At 40.2% G+C, this 27,252-nt stretch overlaps 1 protein-coding gene across 4 annotated transcripts in view; it reads right to left on the bottom strand.

Annotated features, from left to right (window-relative positions):
- Nucleotides 1–27,252, bottom strand: part of SMAD1 (SMAD family member 1) — a 103,920-nt gene that overhangs the window by 55,739 nt on the left and 20,929 nt on the right. The gene's annotated exons all lie outside the window — the stretch shown is intronic.

Here is a 27,252-nt window from a genome sequence, read left to right as displayed (position 1 = left end):
ACTTCAATCATTCTTTTTCATCATCACCAAAGAGTACCTAATTTGCTCCATTTCTATTTGAAGTGTGTGAAGATGTGATGGCCTTAAGATCCCCGTTCCTCCACTGAACAGGAGAAACGTGGCCTTAATCTGCCAATATACTGCTTGCATGTTGAATGTGTCAGAGGATCCATAGGAGGACACCCGTTCCATCCTGCTGAGTCTTCCCAGAAGCAGAAAACTCTCAGCACAGAACAGTGCTGATGCTCAAGTCACAGCGCCTCCACACTAGCAAGGAGAGAAAGAAACGTCTGAAAGTAGCCTTCAGTTTGTTAGAGAACGGGCTCAGTTTTCTAACCAAGTGGTTAGAAAACCTCTCTAGCCCCTCTTGTAACTTCAGTAACTCGTGTCAAGAGACAATGAACATTACCCACTGCAGTCTTTCTGCAAGTTAACTATTCCTTCTTAGAAGGATGCACAGCACATACAGCCTGGCAAAAAAAAGACTTCTGGAAGCCTTGAATATTATATCATTTCCAGATGCCTCATTCCTCCTTAAAATCCATCAGATTTCCTCAGCCCACAGAGGATCTGCTCCTTGAGGATTACTGAACACATTATGCATTTCTCTACATTCAGAGCAGTGGCGCAGACCCCTGACCCAGCTGAACATGTGTCCTAAGCAGTCAGTCAGCGCTGCAAAACCACTCTGAAACACCAGCAGTTTGCTGAGATGGCTGTTGCACGCAGCTCTCACAGCACAAAAGCTCTCCTAGCTTTTCTTGCTAGGATCTGCTATTCCTTGCATACATTCCTGGCTGAGGCGGAGTCTCTTTTTGTTTTAAAACTCATCAACACAGTGGTTACCAAGATCGCAAATGCAGCAAAAAGACTCTTAGAAGCAGAGCAAGTTATTACATCACTGGGAATCTGGTAAATGTTAGAGCAATGCTCTAACAATTGATGGCAACACTGCACTAACTGAGACCACTCAAGCAACATATATTATCAAGGTATACAAGCTATCAAGAAGAAAGTACCCTGCAGGTATGCAGGTGTTGCTTATGTGGGGGTGGGGCATGGTTCAGCAACAACATTTTGGAAAGGAGGCCAAGGTTTTTAAAGAGACCGTGCTCCTCTGACCAGAAAAACAACAAGACCTATTATTAAATAATTCAAATGTTTGCCATTAAAGGCTTTGCCATAGCAGGAGTGCTGTAATTCTATTTGCATCGTTACTCTTTATTTCATTCATGGTAAGTCCTTTAATGACCAGGTACACATTTACCAAGCAGTGGGCAGCCAGGAGGACTTCGGCTCTTCATCAACTGGACCTAGCACATTGTGCCTTACAGATCTTCCTCCTATTTCTGCTTAATTGAAGCTATGCTCCCTTCTAGTCAAATTTACTGAAAGGTCGGGCCAAATAATAGCTTCATTTTCATCTATCAGCCATACCTACATGGGCATGCATACAGCAAACACCCCAAAAACAAAACCTTCCTCCTCTTTGTTGTAACGAAAGTGGGATCACCTTTTTGGTATTAGCACCTAAGAGAGTAGACACAGATGCACACTGTTACCAGCAGGTCTTGTGAACCCAGAGCTCTGCTTTCAGCAGGATAGATGTGATAAAATCTTTCTTCTTTCTTCAACAGCATGACTAATAAACGTAGAAATTCCCTTCTCCTCTCTCCCACTGCCAACATCTGTCTTATCTCCTGTTCTTCCTTCGACATAATTTCAAACATGAAAGACATGTCTGTACTATGACAGGCAACCTTATTTTTGGCATGAGATCCATGGCATGCTGCAGTTCAGTGTTAGGGAGCTGAAAGTTAAGACCTGGCATCTTCAAAATACAGCGATTGGAACGCCTGCTTCTGGATCTCTGCTTGGCTGATTCAGTCTGCTCTTTCTCATGAAGACAGCTGTGGTTCCACTGCTGGTTTCTTGCCACAGCAGGTGCACAATTGAAAAAACATGGTAGGCATGCATGAAACGGTACACCACTGAACACTATATCCAGCAAGTAAAGGGGACCATCCCAAAGCCTTCTCGGAATTTTGGCAACATTTCTGGGAGATCATCTGCAAATTACTAGAGATGGGTATTACATGTACACTGTAGGCAATAAATGAGTGATTTTAAGAAGCAGTGGATACTGACAAAGTAACACCTCTAAGAATAGAATACAATCACTGGAATAAGCAGCAGTTATGCTAGCAGTAATTGAGGAGGATCTAGGGAGCATCTTCAAAGTATATTTAGTAGCAAAAAATTCTTTTAACCAACAAAATCCACAGACTGCAAAGGGCCGCATCCATACTAAAGCCAGTATCCCAGTCACAGCCTCCCTGAATTATAAAACATAACAGGCTACTCATAGTTTGCCCTTAGAATGCGAGTTTCGCAAAAGCAACATCTTTTCCTGACACATGTGTTTTTGCCTGTGGCCTTTTTCTTTTAAGATTTGTAGTATGAGTAGTAAGTAATAAGGAAAAAAATTATATTGCATTGCCTAACATACAAACATTGAAACTTTGAGCACAGGGAGGAAAACCTGCAGGCAACACCAGTAAGTAGCACAAATAAAACAGCTATATCCCAAACCAGGTACAAACATCACAGTACTGTGTTGTGAAACAAGTCATAATCATGGGCCAATACTGGGATTCCCCAGCGAGGAATGTAATATTTTTGCATCACGTGAGGGAAGAGTTAGGACAGACTCAACACAGATGTAAACACTTCCATGTTTAACCTGCCTATATTCTCAAAGCAGCAGGTCAGCTCTAGCATGGATATCATCTCACAACACGCTTGATATCCACCACATTTGAGCAGAGCTCTCTACTTCTGCTATGCTTCTGCCTGCCTTGCAGGCAGAGCCAGCTCACACCTGTTGACCTTGTAATGCAGCAACAAATAACTATGCTATTGTGTTTATTCTTGGTGCCTTAGTGTGGAACAACAACTGCTGTCAAATATTAGAACTTCAGCCAGAGAACTGCCCTGGAATATCCAGGTGGAAAATGCTGAGGCTTTGGCACACCTCTAAAAACTCTTCCCACTTCAGAAGTATTTACTCAGAGCTGCAAGTAAGGTGCCTACCCCCCATTCACACAAATGGGAGTCCTCACGAATAAGCAAAAATAGTTCTCAGTGGGAAGCTGAGCAAGAGATGCCACTGTTGCTGCTATTCTTAAGATCCAAAAATCTCTTTGCTGGCTGGAGGTCTTCCTATGATGCAGCTTCAAATGGTCTTTCACCCCTTCACAGCTGCAGTGGAGGAACTGCCCAGCTACAAGGGAGAGGCCCACACACAGTCAAAGGGGAGCTCTGCACCGTCATACAGAGCTTTTGGGCTCAAACTTGGATGAAGCAAGTCCCACATTATGTATGCTGCATTCACAAATAACTGCCAAAGCCCTGCTTTGGTCACTTCTGCAGTATTTAGATATAGCCCAGTCTGCTTACTAGAGAAAGGATAAAACTTAACCTCACTGATCACATAACATCAGAATTAGTTTGAATACATAAAACAACATTAATACAGGAGAATATAGGTAATAACAGAAGAGCTCCTTCTAAGTTCCTTTAAATTTCTCTTGTTGCATGATGTTAAACTTGCAATATCACATTCAAGAAGTTGTCAATTAGGGTTTAGCCCTGAACAAACACTTCTTACTTACACAAATACCAAATAAGTATCCAAGAAAAATCGTTTTCCTGTAACATAATTCATTCGTACAAAATAATACTAAGGAGAACAATAGCATTAGAAACATTGTTACATCCTTCAATGTGTTATCACATTTCTTTTGGTTCTTTTCTGAACCTGAATCAATTCCTGTCCACGCAAATTCCCCTTGCTCTACTCCATAGGTCAAACAAGCTCATTTGCTAAGATACTGTTCCTCAACAGCTAGATTCATTTGGCATTCTCAAATGTGCAATGTAGTGCAATCTTCCACAGATACATCTATGCTATATATCTTGCACAGATCACGATCTGCTCCAACTTGTGCTTTGAGTTGACCTGCAGCTTCATTAACACGGAGCTGAGCTGAACCTAGTATGAACTGTTGAAAAGTTAAGCACTGGTGACAGGTTAGAACAGCTCTGTAACTTTGTTGGCCAGCTCATAACAAAAAGGCAGCAGTGTCATCTCATCTTTGAAACCTACCCTTCAGAAGCATGGTATTGGATTTTTACCATCATCCAGTGATATCCAAAAAAAAAAAAAGTGGGAAGACTCTTACTGAACTCTGAAGGATGCCAGAAGAGGCCTTACGACTTTCGAATGACCATTGCTAACCTAAATTTTTTTAAATGTACTACAAAAAGTAACATTTCCTCCTTTATAGCAAAGGTAGTTGTCTAAGCTAAATAAGGATGGTTTACAGTTTTAAAACAGCTTTTAAAACAACACGGTTACCAAATCCACCTCAAATTTTTAAGCATTAGGCTCTCCTCCACGAAAAACGACCACTAGCTAATTCCAACTGACTATAAAGCAGCACTGTATTTTACACTATCTGTTTATAGTACAGAGTTGAACTTGTGGTTCTGCCAAACCTGGGGTCGTAGCACAGTAGGAATTCGCTAAGAGCTTCAAACAGATCGAGGAGAGGAAAGTGACACAAAAACTCAGCGTTTGGCCAGTGACAACAGAAACCAAATACTTTTTTTTCTGTTGAAAAAACCCAAAGATTGTCTTGCCTTCACAAGCAGAACTAACAAGATGAAGGGAGAGAACAAGCTTCCTCCAGACCATCTGAGATGTATGATATTGTAAACCCTTTAAATTTTGCTGTCTAAAGACTTGTTTTTTAAACTAGTTTTGCATGTCTGTGCATTAAGACTATTTCTCTCACCCAGGAAAAGCAAACACTGGGATCTGAATACTTCGCAATTTCATGCTAGAAGAGGCCACAGACAGGGAAACAGTTTGATCAATGTGGGAAGGATCAACCCAAAATAACAGCAAGATATATTATATCATCAAAAACAGCACATCTGGAAGGAACATCTCGAGTATAAATTAACAGCGACCTTAGCCAAAACAACTTGCTCTCTTCAACATCTGCAGCTGTGTAGTTGCTAGGGAGTTATCTAGCTTCATACGCTTCTTTTCACATCTGTCAACTAAATCAGAGATGGAAATACAAAAATTTAGCATTAAGGGACATGACATACATTTACAACACTTCTTAAATGACTTGAGGTCTTCCTACTAATCAAGATATTGCAAAGGGGCACAGGTGTAAGTTTGTCCAGCTCTGTGCCTGCTCCATTGTGTAATGGAAAATCTATATCTGTTCTCCTCTGATGAGCTCTCTGAAACTTCCAAACATGGGTAGACAGAACTACAGCACATGAGACAATAAGTTTGGCATACATGTATGAAACTTCATACTTCTGGGATGAGCAAAACGAATAAACTTTCATATTCATTGCCTTACAACACTATGCGTGAGCTAAAACAACAGAGTAGGAACAGATTGTAAGAGGTCAGAGAGACTCTCACAGTTCATCTCATACAACATACTCATGATTCTCCATGATTTTCAACATCACTAGTGACTTTCAAAGACTAAACTGTGAAGCCTTAATAGAAATGGGCATGACAGAGTTATTAAACAGGAATAACAACATTTTTCAGTACGTAGCATGCAAGTTAGTGAAATGAGTGGTATGTTGTATTTCCCCTGCCTGCATCATCTCAGGTTGTGTTACGGTCCAGTCTAAATGACAAGGTGATGAAATCGCAGAGGTGTAACGTACTCTTATTTCAGCAGCATGTGTGACACAAAGTACTAAAATCCCTAAACAGCAACAGTCTTGAATAATATGGCTTTGAATCTTATGGTGTCAGAGGGGTATTTGTAAGTTGTTGCTCCATGATTGCAAATCATGGGAGTTCTTAAATTACGTTCCACGCTTTTATTAAAAACAAACAACAACAAAAGCCACTCAGGCAAAAATGTTTTTGCCCTCATTTTGAATATCTAAGCTTTTAATTCCTAACAGTTTTGCAATTATTTTATGTCTCCATAGTATCAAACTGCATTTTGGGTTCAAAAAAAAATGCAGGGTAATACATTTTTAATGTACTAAAAGATTCAAGGTCATAAATACACAATTGTTTGATTTTTGATTGTGTATGCTTATGCAGACATAAACAAAGGAGTCGACTTTGGTTTACAGTCATCAGGCAAGGTGACAGAAATCCACTTGATTCTCTCTGCATAGCTACCAATAGCATTTGTTCCTCACAGCAAGCAAACATTTTCATATAGAAAGAAGAGCAGAGAAGCCTCTGTAGCAATGAGCTAAACCAAAGCAGAGTTGTAAGAAATAGAGATACTCTTATTCCTACAGAAAGCCATTTTCTACTGAATTTTTTTTTTCTACTGGATTAGCATAATGAAACAGCTCAGACCAACATCAACACTGATGCAAAAGAAAAGGGCTACAGAAGTAAGATTTATTTAAATGGTCTGATCAACTAGACCGCGGCTCAGAAACAATGATGGACTCAGTTGCACACCAAGCATTTGGGTCCAGAATGGTTCTGGCAGAAGTTGGGAGGAGCAGCTCCTGAACAGATGAAGTTCTGCATGGGAACAGACAGGGAGGCATATCATAGGCAAGGACACCTTCCTCTAGACCACTGTGCTCACAGCTCCATCCAGCCTGGCCTTGAACGCTTCTACGGAGGGGGCACCTACAACCTCAGGAGTTGGGCTTACTTGGGTCAAATTTTGATAGACTTAGATTCCTGCATCTCATTTGGGTGATATCTTTTGACTCTCATAAAGCAAGTCTCTGAATTACTGCGAATTCATCTGGTCTATGACTCCACGGGTAAATTTGAAATTAATGTAGCAGTTTTCTTAGAGCAAAGGAAAGAGAAAGTGTAAATACTGGAAAAAAAAAATACAAATCTAAACTGAATTTATATTTTCAAATAAATTTTCTTCATCATTTTTCTTGACCATTCTTTTTGTTCCCTCCCAAAAATAATGGAGATGCTGTCACATACGCGTATACAATGCAAATTTAAATGTTCTGCAGGAACAGCAGCAGAAGCTGAACTTCCTTTAGCACCAAGTATGAAAAAGTATTTTCACATTAAAACAATGCTACTTGGCCAACAGCAGCCAACTAAATGCTACTATAATCCAAAAATGAAAAGGCATTATAAAGGGTGGATAAAATGTAATTTCCAGTATCAGAGGAAATAAAGAAAATATAACAAAAGAAAAAGCTACAGTAGTTTTCATTTTTCTTGTGAACTTTTCACCAAAAGAAGTCATAATATGGCAAAGCAAGGGTTCCCTCCCATCAGCAAGCGAGTAGTTAACCTAAATACTTGTAAATAAGGCTGTAGCTCATGGGAGGTCTCTCTAAACAGAGGTCTTGGTAGCAGGCTGAGTGAATCAGTGCTTCTACTCTCACCCTTCATGTCACCAACCCTCATTCCCCCTTTTTGGCTGCATTCAACCAGTACATCCCCTCGGGTCACAGCCACAAGTTTCTTTTAGGGCCCTGGTCCTTATCTCATCCTTCTTCCCAACCCCATCACTTCATTCCTGGCTTCTGCTGCCTCCTCAGGCATGTAATTGCACCACTTCATGGGGTGGCTTATCAGTGTTATTTTTTAAGCAAGTGTGATTGCGCACTCAGCTCAAGACTGTGCGTGGGCTACGTTCACATCAGCAATCCAGACTTCCCATTTTTTCCTCTGTGCTCCTTAGCCCCACGTAATCAAAAACTTCAAGCTTTAGAACTTCAGCGGTTACAGCCAATGTTTAAACACATCCAACAACTTCTTAATATCTACAAAGTTCTTTCAAGTAAATCCAGCATTTCTTGAGCAGTTAAATCTGGTTGTTTTGTGATGATTTGAAACTGAAAACAGACAGCCTGGGTAACTGGAATTTAAAAAAGCAAAATCTACAACGAATCCAGTTTAGCTTTTGGCATCATATTGTGTTCGTCTCAGCAGTAATAACAGTGATTATGTTTTAAAACTTACCTAGCAACAAAACAGGTTAGATGCATTTCAAAAAGCCAAAGCCGGTGTATTTTTTTTCTTGCTTGACAAGATGATTCATTTACACACTCCTTACTAAATCACAGTGTTTTTAATAGGAGCAGAAATCCAGGATTGCCTGAGACGGACAGGTGGGTCAAGTTAGCCTTCAGAAGAAGTCAGTGAACTAAATGTGAAACAGAGAAATTCCTCTCTGAGCTTCATGCAAACACACTCTGGAAACTCAGTACCTCTCATTCTCCAGGGTTCAACCACAGCACCAGGCCTCCAGGGATGTACTTTCACTAGCACCTCATGCAGTCACTGCCACTGGTAAAAAAAAAAAAAAAAAAAAAAAAAAAGGCAAACAAGAAAACCAACCTGGTCTCTCCCTCCACTCTCACACCCATCTGTTTGCTGTCCACTTTGCACTCATCTGTAATGCTGATCTTGTTTAAAGCTGAACTGCTTATGCTGGTTTGGCTTCGACCCTCTAAATAGCTCAACTGCATGCGCAAGTGCCGGCATAAGGAGGTGGAGAAACAAAAAACAAAAACAGGCGAGTCTGCAGCAGGGTTAGCCCTGGGTACAAGCAGAAGATGCAGCTAAACAAACCTAAAGGCTTGCTGATGCCAGAAACATCAGATATACACCCTCCCTCCTCTAGGTGAGGAGACAGGCCTTTCTTCCTTGGACCCAAAATGACCTTGCAGAGGGCTAGGCCGGCTCATCAAACCACTGTTTAATTGCTGTCATAGTTTAACTGCACAGATGCTGAAGTGGCCTGCTGAAGGATCAGAAAAATAGAGCCAAGTGCAAGAGGAGTAAAGGCAGCACATAGACAGCAGCAGGGAGGCCGGTTGCAGGGACACACAGAAGTGCCAGCCAGTTGCAGTAAGTGACCTGTTAGTTTGGCTCAGCCTGACCAACTAACTGCACTCTTGCACTGTTTTGACAGCAGTGCAAGCTTATGTCAGCTCTCAGTGTTGTGTAACTACATCCTATGTCTCATTTCAGCCATAGGTGAGCAAGACTGTAATGAGCAATTCACATACCCACAGTTAAGAATATGCTGATACACATTTCACATTAAAGCTCCATCTCAAGTGCCACATATAATTTCACAGGAAGCCCAACAAATGCCCTTTAAAGAGGTTCACTGATCTGCATTTCAAAAACTCAGACCATTACACCAGTACTACTCCTCTCCTGAATTATAGCTTTAAGCTCTTGTTATTGATTTAAATTTTCAACTGGTTTGTTTTGATTCAAAACATCATTACACCTACAACTTCATTTGTGTTGAATTACTGTTCAAGTCCACACATAAATTTTTGGATGTCAGGGGGAAATTCTTTACAGAGAGAGTGGTGAGGTATTGGAACAGGCTGCCCAGAGAGGCTGTGGATGCCCTGTCCCTGGAGGTGTTCAAGGCCATGTAGAATGGGACCCTGGGCAGCCTGGACTAGCATTAATCGGGGAGGTTGGTGGCCCTGCCTGTGGCAGGAGGGTTGGAGATTCATGATCCTTGAGGTCTCTTCCCACCCCAGCCATTCTGTGAGCCTGTAAATTATTTATCAACTCACAAGAAATCCAAGGCTGTGATTGCCCATGCAGATGTTGCCAGCTGCAGGAACTCCCAGCATCCGTCTCCTGTTTGTCCTACCTTCATGTTGCTGCTTCCTGTCCCTTCAGTTTTTGCAGCTTGTAGGTATACACTGTAAAGTGGATAACTGGATTCAGACAAAGATACTCTAGCCGGCCCCTTCTATTTTGGGGAGTTAGTACTTCAGGCTGTAGTGCCAGCAGTAATATTGGCATTTTACAGCCAGACATTTTACACAGACCTCTCTGTGTTCCACTTACAGCACCCCTTCCATTGTATCACCATGCACCGTTGTGCTAGGACAGTGAATAGAGGACTTACCAAGCTGAAATGTCATCTGGAAGGGAAAAGAACCTAAAGACACTTAATTCCCTTCAGTAGCTCACAACAAAGGCAGACAAATAATGTGATATGCTGACATGACGTTGGCCACGGTTAAACAGATTACAAGCATTCTGCATACAGAGCTTCCCACTGTTCTTTTCACTTGCCTGGTGGTATATCCTCATCCTTGAGCTTCTTCCCCCATCATGCCAGACAATGAGCAACTTCAAGTCCGTATTACAGTCAATAACTGTAGAAAGCTCTAAGAAACAGAAATTTTCCATTTATCTTCTTTATGCAGCCATTTTGTATTTTAAAACAAACAAGTTTTAAAACAAGCCCAGACTTAGCCTTGTCTCAAAACAATCAATGGCATCTGAATCAGTTGCGACCATCTCAAGACAATCATCCAACAGAGAACAGAAAAGGTGCTGAGCAACAGTGAAGCACCCTCTACACTACCAACAAGCCTAACAGGCTGTCCTGGTTGCCCTAGGCGTTATTGGCTTTGTAGAGCAGACCACGCCACATCCAAACCAGTTAAACTGGCTTCAGAAGTACTACAGGAGCCCAAAGGCAGGTAGTTGTTCCTCCAACTGGGATAAGTACAAAAGTTGCAAATAAGTGTCAGAGATTCTTTCCCATTACTGTTGTCATCTTTGTCAGGGCCGCAGGGCTGACAAACACAATTAGAAAGTACGGGAGCTGTGTAGACAGTAAATCTGCTTTGCCCAAACAGCCTGCATACAGCCCAGGTGAAATACTGACAGTGGCGGATACTACATAGCACTGATCTGTACTTACCAAATGTGATAGAGCACTCTGACAATGAGCTGGCCAGCAGTTTTGACAGCAAATGTCAGGTGAAATTCTCAGTTACCTCACAAACTTTTGCTGGCCTTGTAAAAATGATCATCTTTGTGACGATGAAATAGAGTTCCTCATCTGATAAGGAAAGGTGAGGCATGTAATTAACCATGCAAGTAGCTAAGAGCAAGTCCTGGAGTGTTTGTTTAATGGTTTCTTGGGTGAACTGTACTCATTCATTCAGAAGAGAATTTCTGTTCTTTATTAAAAGTACAGTAAGGATAATCTGCATGTCAACACCGTTAACTATTTCAGCAGTAGAGAAAAGAAAGTCAGAGATCTGCTCAATTAACTCTGAGCAATGTCTCACTTCTCCGTGCCTACGAAGAAAGTAGCATAGAGGAATTTGAAACACATTCAAGGCAAACTAAGACACCTAGACAGGCTGCCTTTTCATGACTCATGTGAGCAGGACTTAATTCGCAAGTGAAGCTTCAAGGAGTATGGTCAACCTCCCTCTGGTCACCAGACCAATATCTCTGACCGCTGTCGTAACAGCTTGGCTTTGCTAGACCTTCCAGGTAGTGTTTGCAACACTTGAGGACACAAAGACACACAAGATGGAGTCAGAGGACCTAGCAGCTCACAGCTCACTACTGCTCCTCAGTGTGACAGAACTATGTACCTGCTTCTGTCCTTGAAGCTTGTCAGACCTGTTCCCTGAGCCAGCCCAAATCACTAATTCAGGAGCCAAGTGATCCAGGAGGAAAAAAAAAAAAAAAAAAAAAGAGGTGCCTTGTCTTTCACCAGAGAAGTAAGCTGAACAAAAAGAGCAGCTAGAGCATGCAGGATATATCAGAAAAGATTCCAAAGTGGAAGCAGAACAGACGGTTGAAACAGCGATGGAAATGGACAGTTAGTTTTCAATCATTAACTCTCACTACACAGAGATCATTACGGTTTAAGATAACCCATTTTTCTTTATGCAGTTTGCTCTGGTCAAATTTTACCTTCAGTGTAATAAAGCCAGCAGTGAATTTATACCTAAATATGTTAGTGAAATCTAACACAGTCTAAGCTTCTAATACTGACAAGGCAACAGCACATTCATGGTATTAGATAATTACATTGAAGCTAGCTAACAGGTTCTTAAAAATCATCCTTTATGAAAGTCCACACCAACCTGTCTAAAGATCGACAGATTCCACAGGTTTAAATACCAGTATCACAGAATGGCTCAGGCTGGAAGAGACCTTAAACGTCATCTATTCCAACCCCTTACCTTAAGCAGGCTTGCCACCTATTAGGTCATGTCACTCAGGGCCACATCCAATCTGGCCATGAAAATCTCTGGGAATGAGGCACCTGCAACTTGTTTCAGCAATTTGCTCCTGTGCTTTACCATCCTCTAAGTAAAATCCTTCCCCCTAACATCTGACCTAAATCCCCACTCCTTTAGCTTAAAAAGTCTGCCTCTCTCTCCTGTCTATTAGCTTCCCTCAAATACTAGAAGAATAATCCTCTGAATCCTGCTTTTGCATTTGCAGCTTAGAAATAGATACCAGCAATAAGTCAATAGGAAAAACAGTATTAGCAAGAGATTAGCAATGATGAAAAAGACATTACAAGAGAAGCTGGTATCGGTAAGGAAGGATTCTGAGGAACTTGCAAATATTCTAACATAGCCACTAGAGTAGTGTAATTTAGTATCCAAACCTCAGAGAATTCAGATTCATGAAATTACGTGGATTTAACAAAACAGTTTGTGTGAAGTATTCCTCAACTCCAGCCACTGATTGTGGCTTCCAAACCATAGTTGCCCACTGAGGCATGTGGGCCATTCGATCTATTTCAAATAAGGTCTGGCGGGCTACTCTAAAAAGGTACATTTGTTCACTGATCTACCACACAAAGACCAGTATTTTTTAACTACAACGTACATCAGAAAGGCACAAACTTGCAGTAAAGTCTTCGCTATTTTTGGACAGCAGGTCACACGAAGGCATTCCTTAAACAAAAGGTTTTATTTCAAATTACTTTAAGATGACCAAACATCATTTTTATGCAAAAAAAGACATGGAAAATTGTTTCTTGCATCCCTAGCCAGCCATGAAACTATACCACTTTTTCAGTTAAGCTAGCTTGACCTCCAGCATTGCTTCCCGAAACAGCCTAATGAGTTCAATGCTGATGCAACAGTTTGATGACAACAAGCTCAGCTTCAGGAACTTTTTCCATCTCGTGACTGCTCTTCATAAATATCATACACATCGTCAGAGCTTTTGTCATTTTTCTTTGTTCTGTTCCTGCTTATTTGCAGATTTCCTTTCTTGTCCGCCCAAACCAAGGTCTCCCAACCCTCTAAGTGAAACTTCCCCTCTTTTACATGCAAAGACTTGGATCAGAAAGTATATAACAAAGTATGCATAGACTCCACGCAGGCAAAGCTGATCAGACTCCACACCTCGTGTTGCAGCAGGGGCCCCTTGCACCTCCAGCAGGTTCTCTGAGCTCCTCAGAGCCTCATCAAAGTGCTGCCTGAAGGGCCTTCCACTCATTTCCCTAATACCTGCATCTTTTGCTTGCAAAGACACCTCCTGAGACAACTGCCTCTTGCCCTACAGCCTTACTCTTCACAGCTCCTTGCCTAAACCAGAGAGTCTGGGATCTTGCAAGCAGCAGCACTGCTGGGCCTCAAGCACAGCAACAGCTCGGCTTACCTTGAGCCTGGAGACAGAAGAGCACAGGGAGGGAGGAAGCCATTTCCTCCTGATCTATTTGCACCACTGCAAGGACATAATATGGCTCAGTGCCAACTACACCTGGTATCTCCCCACTCCTCCTTTCCTGCCACCCTGAGGGGGCTGCTAAAAGGAAGCAAATTTTGCAGTAGGGAAGGAAGGGTAAGAGAATGGCAAAGAGTAAGTGCAGAGGAGAGGGCAGACAGTATTCCTGGCCTGCTTGCATTCCTGTACTGGGGAGCCTCTTTCCTATTTCCATCCAATATGAGCACTTGCTATCATTACAGGCAGAAATGCAACAGAGTGTTGTCCTTACCATTTTAACATCACATTTCATCTCTCATCACCATTTCCCCTGAATCCAGTCCCTTGAAAGCAAAAGCTTTTTCTATAAGCAATGCTATACCCAAGTTTCAGCTTACTACACACGCATATTGCCATTTACACTCTCCAGTCAGCTGCCTTTCCCTCTACTTCTCTTACCTCCTCTCCCAGGACAGGCGTATTGTCTCCTCTCCCTCTTTAAAGCTTCTTCAAATATTGGGCTGACCTTGCTGGGGAGGTGACACCCTCATCCAACAAAAAGTGCAAGACTGAAATGCATATAAGATCAGTGCTTTCTTGGAATATGCAGCATAGCATATGCAAGACATATTAGCAAGACAGCATCCCGGGGCTTTAAAGCTGTCATTGATATTTGTATCACTTGGTCATAACCCCTCTTCTTGTTGTCTGACTAACATCCGCTAAAAAGGGACACAGTATCAGAAGAATAATGTAGAAATATAACTTCCCATTCCTACAGAGGTTTCACTAAGTTAGCAAAATAATAATACTGTTCCGGTTAAGTCAAATGGAAGTCATCTCCTGGAAAACGCAATTGCTTCTGAGAACTCAGAAGAGAAATACCTTTTATAACAAAGTTCTATCCACTTTGGACACATCTTTAGTACAAACCCTTTAAATGCAAGGAAGTCACATCATTATATTTCTCCACAGGTTGAAGCAGAAATGCTACCTACCTCCCTATTATAATGGCAAATGAAAGGAAAGTAATCTTCCTTTTCCGTTGCAGTCTATCTCAATTCTGTGTTATTTACACTCGGGGTGCTCATGACCAACTTCTGCCTTGGTTATATTTACACATTCCAGTAGAACAGTAACAAGATACCACATTTTTCTCCAGAAAGTGTGTTAAGAGTTAATTACTCATGATAACTACTAAGTGGTTGAAGTATTTGCTTTACTAGGCTCTACAAAAACACATTTTAAATGCCATAGGATAAGCTGGTTGTTTTAAACAAAACAAAGCATGAAATCCTGCAGTTCGGATGCTGTGATATGCAATTAAGTAGATAGGCTTCACCTGGCAAACAAAAAAACTGCCAAGTCTATTTCCAATTCCCCTATAAATCTAATTTAAATGTGGACATAATTCTTTTTAGAAATGACGGATCTTAAGTTAAAAAATTATTTGTAAATCACAGTGAATAATGTACACCCAGCTCTACGTGCAATATTTTTCACCTCATGACTGAAATTAGCATCACTAGAAACTGGGAGCTTCCTTAGCACCCTGCAGAAAGCTATCCTTAAAGGGCAACACTTTTCTATTTTGACTTTGATTAAAGTCACCAGTCACACTGATATAAAACATTTGATTAAGATCAACTTGACTTGACCATAATTATTTATGAAATCAACATGAAAGTAAGAACCTCTTGGGCATCCCAAGTCATGTCCGAATTACAAATCATGACCTATCCATGTATGTTACACATAATTAATACAGCCATGCATATGTGAAAAGTGACTTGCAAAATGAGTAAAAAGAATGGCTCTGTGAAAACCAACCTTTCTTACAGGAGCTTCAAATCACAGAAGCTTCCTGGTACAACTCCTGCTTCCTCATATCTCAAATAACGTTTCCTATCCTACTTTACCAAGATAACATTAATATAAACTGTATTTGTCAAGCATTATAAATACTGTGAACACAAACTTTGATCTGGTCACCGTTCTATAAAATACTTTGGTGAAGACACATCAGAGCGAAAGACTTGTCTGTTATCAATATAGGTGCCAGCAGCTCACCCTTAAGGACGTGTATAATCTTGCACTCGCAAAGCCCTTGCAGGAAGTATCTTCAGGGCAATTAGATACCAATGGTTTTTATTTTTTAACTCTACTTCAGTGCTTCCTGAAATGACAAAACAATTGTTTCTTTTCTCCCTGTGCAACTCATTACAAAACTAGATGGAACAGAAAAATATAACAAAGCACAAATCAAGAGGGATGTGTCTGAAAAAAGGAGTAGGACTGCAAGTGCCCAGGAGGAGTGCTGTGTGTATTTGTGGTGTGCAGTTTGATAAGCCATTCCCTAGAGAGGCACCATCCTATTAGAACTCAATATTCCCATTAAATCAGACTGCAAACCTCCTCATAGCACACAAGGCTGGATGATGGCCTCCCAGCACTCAACTGAAAAATGATATTGAGGGATAAGTTTACATTTGATGCCTTTGCAGTACTAATAAAACTTTTGCAAAAAAGATGAACATTAAAAATCCTGTTTTTACAGCAGAGACCAAAGCTAGTAGGCATGACAGACAAGGGACATGTAAGCAAAGACACAGAAAGAAATAAAAATTCCCCAGTGAAAAACAAGCGTTTGCATTTGTATTAATCCTCTCCACTTTCACTGTAAAACACTTGTTCCAAAACTACGAGAGTTCCAGAGGCAATCAAATGGTTCGATTTATTTCATTTATGCTTTTTTTATTCTTGTTCTTATACTTCTTTCAGGCATTTGCCTCCCTCTCCTAACCAATCCGACATTTCTGGTCAGAAGTCTCTCGGTAATAATCCCTCGAATTTCTTCTATTTCTCGTATGCTTTATAATACCATAAAGAAAGGTTTGCGATAACAAATGCCTTCTGTTACAGCATCTGTTAGAGATGGGAAAAGTACCTAAGCTTTCATATACAAAAGGATGCTTTTCGATGCAGACACTACTTCGGCTAAGTAAAGGCTCCCCGGTGACTATCAATGAACTACATATGGAATGAAATTATCCTCGTTTATTGAGAAGACTTGAATTACATCTCATTTTAGAAAGTCTGTATTTAAGCAAGCCTTCACAAAGCATTGAGGAATGTGAACTTTACCAACACTTTTTGTTAAGCAGCTTAATCCACACCCACATCAAAACAAAGACAGAAGGCTGAGCTCTTTACATGTGAGAAGGTGACTTTTCACACATAACCTTAACAGCAAACCTTTTGCTTTTTTTCCAAGATAATGATAAGCCCCCAGATAACAAAGCATCTATGTAATCTACATATCTTCCAAGAAGTGGAAATTAGAAAGCTACAGACAGTAAACATTCACTGATCAGTCCAGAGAAAAAGGTGCAAAGGGAAATCTCAGAAATCGGTTTAGGTTACCACAGGCAGAACGGATCTTGAAAAAAAGCCTTGAATAAATAGTTCTGACCGTGCTAGTGTGAGTTCAGTAACCTCTTAAAATAAATAACGCAGTAATAAACCCAGTATCTAGTTTGTACTTTTCTAAATCTTCCTGAAGATCTGTTTTCTCAAACATAAACGTATAAAAAAAAAATAGTTATCACATGCAACTTCCACAGAAGTCAGCACAGCCTTGCCTACTGGGAGTTTGTTCCGAACCTGCAGCTCTTACTCAATACAGCTGTCAGCCGCAGAGCCTGACGAAGCTGTCACACAGACAGCGTTCAAACGCAGTTGCGTTTTTCCCACAGAGCTGTTGAAAGGAAACCAGTTTGTTAACAAAGCCTGAGAGACGTTAGGATCCTGAAGTGGAAGAAAAGAAAGGATTGTCTCCCCAGCCGATTAACGCCTTCCACGTGCTATGTGTCCCCGGTGCTGAAGCTACAAACTACCGATGTTTTTTAAATCTCTTCCACAAGTATAGGTTAGAAGCACGAACAATTTGTGGGAAAGTTTTTTCTTTGCTGTAGGCCAGAGCTTTATGTCTATTACATAGCGTAGCAAGCAAATGAGAAGCTAAGCACTTCAAAAACGGTGCAGCATTTTGACTGCTTGACCCACACTACTGACAGAAAAGTTTGCCTTAAATGCTAGCACATATAATATTTTCAAATGAATTCTCCAAAACAAGCTTGAGCTTACAGCAGTGAAAAGTGAACAGAAGCTGCCTAAGAGTTCAGCTGACTTTTAGATTATTAACTATGAATGTTAACTGCCTGTAGAGTTTGATACTGTCGACAACAGAAATGCATTCCTCTACCTGCAGTACTCCAGTTCTACAGTGTCTAATTCCTTCAGCTGTCATTTTAGAAGGGAGAAGCCAATTTCTCTGGTATCCCTTTCCCCATCCAGGTGACCACAACTGTTACAGAGCAGGCCCTGGAAGCCCTCAGTGCTGCATCCACAAGTAGCTATGATTTAGCAGTGTGCTGTCACTTGGCCCGTGCTGTTCCTTCTGAGTCATGTCAGGCAGTTACCAGGGGAGCATCTTTAGCCCCATGCCGCTTTGTATCTTGGCTCACAGGCAGGGAGCATGTCTTGCTAATGGGAAGCTACCTCATCAAGAGTGACTGGCAGAAAATGAACAGTACTTCAAAGAAACTGAAGAGATAAGCCTGGCCAGTAACACAAGTCTAGGGCTTTTAGAAACCTTTCAGTACTACAATGACACAGGGATATTGTCACTGGCTTAAGATAAATTGCCTTTCCAAACAAGCCTACTTTGTTTCGGTATCTCGGCATTTGGCTACTCAATTCCCAAACATTAATTGCCACCACAAACTTTCTGTAACAGCAGTCATGTCGAGTTAGAGTGACAACAAGGAGACTGGTGGCAAGGGGGACCCAAAAAGCAGGATAGCTAGTCAGCGCACATTTAGCAGCTGCAGTTATGCCCGCTCTCAAGAAAGACCTACAGCTGAGCTTCGTCTGTGCCCTATTTCAGCCTGTTGCATGACCAGCAATGTAGAGTTGGTCAGAGCCTGCAGGAAAAAGCCATACAGGCAAAAGAGAAATGTATGTTTGTAAAATGAGCCCATGCAGCACCAATTATGAGCCATTCTTAATGTATCTGCTTATAACTACAGCATACATGCTTGACACTGGAAGTACCTTCCCTGTTGCCAGAAGGAAGCACTCTCAGTAAAACTGATAAAAATGGTAAGTCCTTGGAATGTTTTGGACTACATCACTTCATGTATGGCAGGTAGGTCATCACTATCACAGTTGTCTGCTCTACCTGGTCAAACTGAATCTTGTTACTGAGATGCTTATTCCAGCCAATTATCAGAGAGCTTGATCGTAACCTCACGCTCTCATTGATAGCTTTACAGATTCTGCAATCTCATGGCAAGTAGTTCTAGAGAGGAAAAATATAGCCAAGTTTCTGCTAGAGAACTACAAATAACCAGTTAACTCAGAGGTAAATCTCTGACCAGTCCTCAACATCAATGATTGGTTTCTTTTAATTACGCTGTATTTTCAAGGCTCACTTAATGAAAAGTCTAGCAACTTCCCAAACTCTTTCATCTTCCAGGCCTCACAAATTAAAGAGGTGCAGCAGCAATGGGTTTTCAGAAGCAACAAAATGATAGCCTCTAGCTCCAGGTAGTACCTTATCTTCCTACTCTGATTACTGGTAAAGGTAGTATTTGTGATTATGGTTTTAATGACTTTGATATCAAACAAAAATAAAGCTTCCAAACCAGCTTATCCAGACTTGTAGATCAATATAATCTGAACCCTAACATATGAAAGAAATACCTACATGGCTAAAAGAACAAGGACTGACAGCATTTAAGAGATGTGTTGGTTACTGAGATAAAGGCAGAACATGAAAAATGACAGTTTTTTTTTTGTTTTACCTCAGCAATGGAGTTCCAGTTTCAGATTGAACAACTGCCCTCATATCCACTGTGATTACCTTGCTACAACGCTCTTCACAGAAAAGGTAAAAGCTAGGTATATCGCATTAGAACATTAGATACTTCCCTTTATCATCAAGGGCTTCAGAAAGCGAAGGAGTTCCTGAACTTCTTAAGTATTAGTCATAAATTCTATCTTTAGCTTTTGTTGTAATGGAAATAAAATCATTAGGATCACACTACCTCTGATCAAATCTTTCTCCAAATCTGAATTACTTCTGCATCTGTTGTTCATTTGCAGCCAAATTTGAGAAAATAGAGAGGTCTCAAGGCAATTACATTTCCATTAAGTTTTAGACAAAAAGGGAATACAGAAAGGACAAAGACTGTAAGGTATCCTTATATGTGTCCTTACCAGGAATCAGAGAAAGGCTGAAGCACAAAATTATTAAACATTTTGGAATTCGCTAAGCCCTCCTTTCTGAGTTTCATTCAGAGACTTGGCCCCAGACATGAAAGGAAGAAAACACCTGACCAGCACATAACCCACATCTTGCACATTCTTGCACAAGCAAGATGCAAACCAGCTGGAAAGTAAATCTCACCATGAAATATACCCACAGATGAACCTAAATCAACGTTGATCTACAATGAAGTTAGACTACATGCATTAGTATGTCCTATGAGAATTAGCACCTTACATTCAGGTGACCAAACTACACTCCAGATTACTTTCTGGTTCTTCACCAGACTCCAGTTTTAGAATTGACAAAAGCCTACATCATAAGCCATACCTGCTGTTTTCCAGAGGTTCTGCTCTGGAATAATCTCCTATATATCTCTTAGTATTTAAAAATAATTTATATACTATAAGTCACACTGTGAAATACTGACTTTTATAACACAAGATGTTTTAGATTTAAGCAAGTTTATTGCTCAAATCATGTTGCCAGTCTGATTTGTGGAGCGTCTACCTTTGCTTACTGAACCTGCCATCTGAGAAGCCAGATAGACGTTAGGAAAAAAATATATATACCATAAAGACTAAGAGAGAAGCAGAACTTCAAAATGCCACTGTTTTTCAGTGACTTAGCCTTCCAGTAAATTTTTGGGAACTCCCAATAACTATCTTTGTTTTAAATCTGATTTCACGTAAGCAAAAACTTTCAATCAGAAAAAAAACCCAACCAAACACAGGCAATGCATGAAACCGCTGCAGGAATAGAAGGGAAAAATGAATCACGTAGCTACTCTGGAATATTTTTGATGATACAAGTCTGGAATGACTGCGAACTGCAACATTTTTCTTGCCCCAAATCATCAATTTATTTTGGAAGACTGCATACATATGCACAATTACCCCGAAAGCTATTCTGGCCAACTAAGTGGTTAAGCATGAAGCGTGATTTTCAGAGCCATATGCAGTTTTATTACTCTCTGGCAAGATAGTAGCTTAGATCTATTTTCAACATGAGAGCTCAAGTCTGCAGCTAGCAGAATGTGAAGCATAACTTACATTGGCCATTTTTTAAAAGAATCCTTTATTTTCTTACATAATCTTCCTCTAAACATTGTTATTTTCCTGGTTTTGTGTAATGAAATTGAAAAGAACGCTGAAGTGACGCAAGGAATTGAAAATGACATCACTCACTTTGACAGCTCAGGCAATTTTAATAAGTATTTGCTCCAACATTAATATTTTGTCATTGAAGTAGATCAGATTTCACATCGAAATCAGTCTAAATCCACAACATAATTATAATCCTCTAGGGCAAATGCAAGCCAGTGGCTGAAATCCATAGAGATTCAGTGAGAGTGACTGAGGATTGAGAATTATTCCTCTTGGATAGCTCTATGCTGACTGATAGATCTACTGAACTATCTCAACCCAGTTCCCCTGATTAAAAATATCCACAATAGAAAAACAACCATGTAATCAGTGATTCCATTAGCTGCCTCAAGGTACTGAATATGCTCTCCACTAAAATATTCAGGGACTCTTAAAAAAAAAAAAAAAGTCTTCAAAGAGGCTTTAAGAGGTCATCTTGACCTAAAGAAAACAACGTAACTTCTGCCAATCTTGAAGGAAAAGCATCCAACCCATACTTAGAAATGTTAGTTTCAAACGCAGAGTAAAGCCAAGAGCAAACTCAAATTTTCATGAGTTTTCCTCTCATGCTTCAATTGGGTAAAAAATTAGCTGACATTTGATAAACTTCATTTAACATTTTATACTGCATGTATGAAACAGAAAGGAGCTTTAAGGTGATTGAATCTGACACCATATGTATTTTAAAGCAGTTTAGTTAACAGACCAGATCCCACAATGATTTTCTGACAGAGCCACAGAACTGCAGGAACTCATGGAATTTGCAAAGTCTCTGGACTGCTTCCAGGGGGTCAGGGAAAGATAAAAGGGATAGAAAAAAAAACCAAAAGAAACAGCAAATGAAAGCTCATCAGGTAGCCACACAACCATGAAATATTTTTGTCTGTTAATAGGGAGGCTGATCTCAACTGTTACCAGTAGTCAGAGAGGAGCCACTTGTGCCAGTATAAAGTCGACACACAGAAACACTTAAAATATTACATGTTGTGTGTTAGCCTTCAATCCTAGCAGTATCAACTGAAATATCAATATTGATAAAATAATTCATCATTCATAGAGTTACCTGTTTTAGCTGGGACAAAGTTTCCTAGTGTTGCTTTATAACACGATTCTTTATAACATCATGCAGGCAACAAGTTTTAAAAGCAGTGTGATTAAATCAAACATGAAGAGATAATTAAAAAAAACTGTCATAAACAACTTACATGATCATACTGTTCTATAGTGTATTCTCCTCATAGGCCATGGCTATAGGTATTCACATTAGGATTTCTGTGACAAGTTTCTTTCTTCTTTTAAGTACACACATCAATCTTAAATGGTTTTGGAAACCAACTAACTAGCTTACAAAAGCAGAACAAGTAGGAACAAATGCTAGATCTAGGAAATCATTCCTCTATGGCTGGCTACATATTTAAACACACTAAGCTTTAGCCTTCCAACACAGTAGAATGGTTACACATTTTCCCCTATCACGTCTCCTATAAAGAAAGGTTGAGAGGAACTGAGCTTGTTTAGCTTGGAGAAGAGAAGGCTCTGGAGAGACCTCACTGTGGCCTTCCAGTACTTGAAAGGGACATATAAACAGGAGGGGGAATGGCTGTTCATGAGGGTGGATAGTGATAGGACAAGGGGGAATGGTTTTAAACTGAGACAGGGTAAGTTTAGGTTAGATATTAAGAAGAAGTCTTTCCACACAGAGTGGTGACGCACTGGAACAGGTTGCCCAAGGAGGCTGTGGATGCCCCATCTCTGGAGGCATTCGAGGCCAGGCTGCATGTGGCTCTGGGCAGCCTGGTCTGATGGTTAGCGACCTGCAAATAGCAGGGGGGTTGAAACTGGATCAACGTTGTTGTCCTCTTCAACCCAGGTCATTCTATGATTCACACACTATCACACCTCAGCAAAAAGGTGAAACCAACAACAGCCATATATCTCAACATTTTCCAGTGCAGAAATTTAAAAACATTTCAATAGGCTCCTATAAACAAGTTCAGAGAGTGCTGTGAAAAGTGAGTGTGGATTGTGCACTGCATTAACCACTTCAAAATGTCAAGAGTGAAAAACATAAACCTCAATGTAGCTAAGATCTATATGAGATTCACTGTAATGAGATTTACAGTGCTTACCTTTGTACTCAAACACTGTTTTGTGAATTGTCATCTTAGGTAGCCAGAGTTTGATTGAAAAAGGAGAGAGAAGCAATTCAGACAGTATTCATGGATGCAAGTTGTATCTAAAGCCCACCTTTGACTGAACTGAATAAATTGCAGAGTAACTCAAACCTTATTTGTACATTTATTGAAATGGAATCGTGGCATCAGAAACACATTTAAACACAGAAACGATGCTCAAGCCATTTAGGCCTGTCATGCAGCACTCATATATATGCACACAGATAACCACTTTCATGCTGATAAACACTCTTTGAAACTGTCTGTTGGCAGGCACAAGAAGAGACAGCCTTGTTAATACATTGGCATTTCTGTTTCCAAACAATTTTAAGGGTCACTAGACTTCGTTTCCCATCTCATGCAGCCACAAAAATACAACAACTGCTAATAACATACTGAAATCTCTCTCGCAGTCAGCCTGCGGTATTTCAGTCACTACAGAATTGAGACATCATTTTCTCAAAAAACCCTGGTTATTTTTGTTATAAGGAGAACCAGCATAATTTGAAAATGAAAAAAAAAACAAAACCCAGTATTTTCATGTTTCTAGACTTGTAAACCTCGCTGTACCCTGTTATATATAATAAATAGTTCAGATGGCAAGCATATGGCTTTAAGCAATTATGTAAAATAGTCACTAATAAAGAAAACTGTTAAGCAGGAAGAAAGGTTTTCTACTACAAAACCAAATCTCAGTGGTACTACCAGCAATAGCATTCTCTAAAGTTTTCTTATCCATACCTTACCTGGATACAGGTGGAAGCCATTGGAAGAGCTGGGGGAAGCATTAAGGCATTTTGCATAATCTCTACTTCTCCCTTTATCTCTAGACACACAGAGCACTGTAAAAGTTAGTGCCTTTGAAGAAAACTGACAACTTACACTCATGGAATCCATTTAGCAAATAAAGGGAATAAAGATACCCATACACTACCCTGTGCTGAAGAAAACAAAACAAAGCAACATAGTAGCACGTACGCAGACAAAGTAAGTTTTACAACCACATTAAGATACATGTCTATGATGTATCTAAGGAGTCACAGCATTTGTTGACATTACACTTCAAAATAAAGAAATTCAGTGTCATATCATTATCTAGGATATGCAAACTAACTAAAAGTATGTAAAAAATACAGAAAAGCATGGAATAAAAATTTTTAAAAAGCAAATATTTCAATTTTGGCAATGACTACAATATCCTTCGGGATGTATTTTACAAACACAGCCTTTTTTGGGAGTTTAAGCAAGGGTCTTTTCGGAAGAATATGTATGATAGTGGCCAAAATTCCATGGTGTATAACGGCCACAGCAGCTGCCTCACACAGCTAAATGTGAGAGCCTGTAAGGAAAATATGGTATTGCTCACTACACTGTGTGGTTTTGTGGTCTTTACAGGATTAGATACAGCAACAGGAGTGTCAAGCAAAGGTCTGGGCAAAACTTCCCCTTCCAGTTACCAACACATAGGCCACAGCAATTGCTGTCTTAATGGAAGTGATCCTTGTGTTATGAATCCCAATTATTTGTCTTACTCAGCAAAAGTAAGCTTTTGGTTTTGGCCTGTTTGACAGGAGTGCTATCTTTCAAAGCCACTGCCATTGCTAAAGAATTGAAGGCATATTTTTCACAGTCTTTCACAAGGAGAGCAGTCGCATACAACAAGGAATTCAGTAGCCCACAAGGGTAGAATTTACAAGCTTGTCCATCAGCCTGGTAATACTGCAAGCAGCAATAGTATACTTGCCAGTTGGTTCAATATTGCCCATTTGCTAAGAATAACCCGTTCTAAATACACAAATTTCATCTCTATCACAGAAAAATCTCAACAATTGTCACACTTAAAGAATGAGAAGGCAAGGAAAGGGAATGTTCAGATAACAACCTGGAAGGACCATCATAAATACAGCAACAAGCTGACTTTGAAGAAAAAGTATTGACTGGTATTCAGAAGAGTACTGTGTTTACTAAGTAGCAATACCACTACCTTCTTTTCTCCTAAGCAGCAGGCTTGATTATGAAGAGCTAAGCGCTTAACACACGGCTGGGCTCCAGTTATGCCTGCATCTTAACATAGCCTGTTCTCTTACTCTCAAAACTAAAACATGACCTTGTGTTCATATGTAAAAATCTCAACTTCACTATAGCTTAAGCTTTAAGCGATGCCTACTGCACTTCTCTCAGCACAGGTTCTCTACCATTTCACCCCCAACTAGACAAATTGCTAAGCTCTACTCACTCTTCTGCAAACAAGGCCAACAGCCACCTGTGCTTGGTATCGAATGAGTAAAATTGCTTATGCATAGCAGCCCTCCTCTTCCAACACCTCTGGGATTGGTATAGGTGGTGAGTCAAAGTGCTTCAAATAGTAGCTTTCTGCTCATGTGCTCTCTGTTCTTCAGACTCTACTCTTCCTTAAGAACGGATATCTTAAAAATAACATCTTCTACTTCTAAGAGATCATAAAGAACTTATGGTGAAGATGAGGGAATGGGAATTTGCTGATTAGTACTAGATTATCACCAGCTATCACATATTTATTATGCTGTAAGGTATAAGGTTGGGACCAAGTTTGCATTACTTTATCACAGTGCTCTAAGTCAAGTGATGAAAGATATGGTTACACTGATGCAGATGCTGAATAGCAGTCCATGATTTTGAATGTTCTCAGACTCATATACACGTGCAATTTAGGCTGATGGGAACAACAAACTGCTTTCTGAACTGCTACTCAACGTTATCTCTATCTATGCTTATGGATAGAAAGTTGAGAGAACAGTAAGAGCATATCTGTGTACATTACTCATGCACATTTATCTGTCAGCAGATACAGTTAAAGTCTTCCAGATAACTACTTAAAATATTGATTACGATATCATGCATCTTATACCATAAGTAGAGCCAATCTCCTATCTTGTATGTATTTGACACGCAACACTTCATTATTCGCTGATGAATTATCATGTAAATGAGTCAATTTAAACAAGGCAACAAAATTTTGGCTGCCTTTCAGTTATTTTCTAAGTGTCATAAGATTTTACTTCTAAGCCATAACTGTCACGGTGCTGCAGTTCTGCATTGTAAGTTTCCTTTTCCACTCAGAGTGTATTTATTAGGCTGTGCTAAAGGGGACTAATGGGTAAAGTACTCATGTTTCTTTGTGGCTGAGGGGAAGCATCAGAGCTCAACATTTCACAGATTTCTGGGAAGCTAATAAGATGTGCGGCTGATGCTGCATGCCAAGAAGTGGGCAAACAGCAGCAGAAAATCATTTCAAGTCACTTCAGGATCTCTGCTGAGTCATATCAGTTTCAGCGTCTGCATAAATAATTTTAAACTCAAAACTACCAGAACAGATCTGCGCCTGTCTTTATTGTTTTAGTAGAGAATTTACAGCATCTGCCTAAAAAAGCCACGTTAACAAGATTGGAAAATGTAGACTCAGACTGCATGGCTGAACATACAGCCACAAATTTGACAGACCTAAATCCAATTGTACACGCACCGTTACTGAGAAATACTGTTTTCTTCACAGTCTGTCTCTCAAAGGGTGAAGATATCACCAATACAGACCAAACAATTACACTATAACATTTCTACTGATTCCTTTTCATTTTCTGGCAGAGCAGCTGCTGCCTCTGTTATAAGGATCTATGCCTAACCTTTTTTAGACCTAGCGTGCATCTCGGAGCTCCTCCCTTTGTGTGTACAAAGCAAAAACTGATTTTATCAGTTTTTATTCCAGATTCCATTCTGGAACACAGTCTTACCCCTCATTTTCTTCATCGCTCCATGAAAGGAAAAGGGACCATGCCTACCAATGGGCAAATCATAATAAATGGGCTTCACTTGACCCAACAACTACGCACGATCTATTTGGCCAAAATGCGGAACTAAGATTTGCTTTAATTCCCCTCTCTGCCTGTCTACTTGCTAATTATCATACCTTTAAGTCCCACACTACTTCCTCATTGCCTCATGGGGATACATGGAGTAAGCTCCTGTTCAGCATATCCCAGCCATCTATCCATGAGTAAATACTGTTAAAGACACACGTGACCACTCTGATCCCTCATTTGC

The sequence above is a fragment of the Lagopus muta genome, chromosome 4 (genome assembly GCF_023343835.1).
Source record: "Lagopus muta isolate bLagMut1 chromosome 4, bLagMut1 primary, whole genome shotgun sequence".
NCBI classification, from domain to species: Eukaryota; Metazoa; Chordata; class Aves; order Galliformes; family Phasianidae; genus Lagopus; species Lagopus muta.
The sequence above is the reverse complement of the archived record's forward strand: the minus strand, read 5'-3'. Positions and strand labels throughout refer to the sequence as shown.